This window comes from Penaeus chinensis, chromosome 14, assembly GCF_019202785.1.
Source record: "Penaeus chinensis breed Huanghai No. 1 chromosome 14, ASM1920278v2, whole genome shotgun sequence".
Taxonomy (NCBI): Eukaryota; Metazoa; Arthropoda; class Malacostraca; order Decapoda; family Penaeidae; genus Penaeus; species Penaeus chinensis.
Window position 1 is genome coordinate 7,422,383 of NC_061832.1, and position 2,994 is coordinate 7,425,376.

The window sequence follows — 2,994 nt, forward strand, 5'->3', positions numbered from 1 at the left end:
GTATCAGACCAGGTCCGTCCCCTTGTCTCAAAATCGTTGTTCTGAAGGGATTAAAAACTCTTAACTTTTGGTATCAACCTAACAGCAATAACAAGAGAGTAAGGCAGTTTTCCGTCGTCTACCCCCCTCCCCCCCAGTGGAAACCTGGTTGGGTTTTCCAGTACCACAGAGGGATCGGGGTATGTGTAGGACACTTCCTTACCGCCGAACTTGCCTAGGCGAAGGACGGTAATTCAATGTCCACCCCACAAGCGAATACGGGAGTTCACGAGGAACTCCGGTAGGCTCAGGAAAGTCACATTAAGATGAAAAGAATTCAGGACAAAAGAAAAAGTGCCCCCAAAGGACTCCCCAGACTGCTGGGCCTCCCTACCCAGGGGTCAAAGCCACAAGGGCTACCCTAGTGTAGAAGAGAGCTACGGGTCTGAGGTGGGGTGCTGACTACGCCTACTGTAGCCTCGTGCCACCTGCAAAAACAAGAGTACTGAAGGTGCTGGCAAGGCACTATAAGGTTCTGTAATTACAGGATTTACTTTATTTAAGTTACTTTAGAACTCAGAAGCAATAATATCCTGCGAGACGAGAGGCCCCGGGCTCCAGGGTAGCTCTTGTGGCACAATTTTTATTTATTTATTGCTGCTGTGTTTTGAAAAAGGTGTGTCCTCAACAGAGTTTCATACACGAGTGGGGGAGAAGATAACGTAAAATATTTTCGTAAATTAAAGAAAAGGGTAAACGGGCGAGACAAGCAGTACTCGTAACTGGCTCACTGGTGACTTAGTAGTGTAGCCATCTATGTGTTAAAACAATTAAACAAGTAAACTCACAGCACGGACACGTGGCATGCCCATCGCGAATGGGTTAAAACAAAGATTTTGTAGATTCAGATGTAAAGATTTTTAAAACAGATGACTTAATTTTTGTTTAATCACATCAGCTTTTACAACTAAAATCTTAGTCTGTTTGGAACAAATGTTCAGCACAAAGACACAGAAACACAGTTACACATGATTAAAGGAAATTATCAGTATATCAGGCTGAAAAAGTTTAATATTAAATTACATACATGAGATTTCTTTTAATTAATTACAAACAAAACTACATGTGTAATATTAATCATGGCACACCATACAGTATGGCATTAATAATCATAATAAAACCTTATTATATAACACCTGACTGTAGAGGGTAAAATAGCAATTTGAAGATCTTAAAATGAAAATTTTCTTACATTTTTCAGGCACAAAAACATAATTATTTATGATTCAGAGAAGAAAATGGTCCTTATTGATAATATTGATGATAACACTGCTTATTTGTGTTAAACCTGTTGCAAATGATAGTTAACCCAACCGTCACGGGTTTATGGTCTATCTACTGTAGTTTTTTGTGAATTTTGTTACAGACAGATGGCTCCACGTGCTCAGCCGGCAAGGAATCTATCAGTAGGCCCTAGTGACTGATTCTGATTTCCCCATTCCTTGAATTGGCGGGAAAATGTATTTTTCTTAATACATTTGATATCGATACTGTTATTCTTGCCATTGATGTTATCATTTTTAAATGACCCTTTCCAAAAGTCAAGGAAAAGGATAAACAGGTAAGATAGGTAGGAATAATGACTGACTCCTTGGTTACTAAGCACTTGTAGAGCCATCTATGTGTAAATACAATAACTAAACTTGTATTACTGTGGGCAGGTATTCTTGCCATACGTGCCGATTGGGTGAATGGCAAAAATGTGAAACGGCATTTTCCTCTGCTGAAAAAAACACTGTTTTTATGTGATGCGGCCGGTCGTTGATAGATTGAGGTGAAAATTGTTCTGGGTGTTCTTTACACAATTCTTCAAAGTCTGTTGAATTTTCTCTTCTCAATTTTGATCTTTGTTTTTACACTATCCATCTTCCAGGAATTCTGAAAAATACTAATTGTTGATACCTTTAACTATGCAGACCAATTGTAAATCAAATTTGTGGCCAGTAGATCAGGCAGACTATCAAGAAATTAGAGAACTAACTGATGATGTCTCATCTCAATTGGCCAATAGTTATGGTCTGGCTTTCTGTCAAACTATGAACTGAAATATTCACAAATGGAAGTCTGTTCTCTTCTCTATATTACAATCATTGAATTTCTTCATTTAAATATAGATGAACTAAATTCATGCCTGATGTAATAGTACCTGGGCCCTGGAATACATAATCCAACAGAAGAAAGGCAGTGCACATGTATCATAGAAATTGCCCATTAAAGACCGGAGTAAAGGTGATCCAACACTTTAGTGTGTCATATCTCAGACTGACTAGGTCAGGTCGAGCTAATCAACATATACATACATATATATACATATATATATATATATATATATATATATATACATACACATAAAATATACCTACTTATATATACATATACATATATATTTATACATACATATATTTATATACATACATATACATATATATACATATATATACATATATATGTATATATATATATATATATATATATATATATATATATATATATATATATATATATATATATACCTTTAACTGTGCAGACAAATTACAAATTTGTGGCCAATAGATCAGGCAGACTAACTGATGATGTCTCATCTCAATATGTACGCACATACATACATACATACATATATATGTATATAGATGTATATATATACATATATATACATACATATACATATATACATACATGTAGATGTGTGTATATATGATATATATAATATATATATAGTATATGTATATATAATATATATTTATATGTAATATATACATATATATGTATATGTATATCTATATGTATATTTGTGTGTGTATATATATGTATATGTATATCTATGTATATATATTTATATATATGCATATATATATGTATCGTCATCATCATATACATATATATACACGCATGGCTGCGTATATATGTGTATATATATATATATATATATATATATTATAAGTATATATATATGTA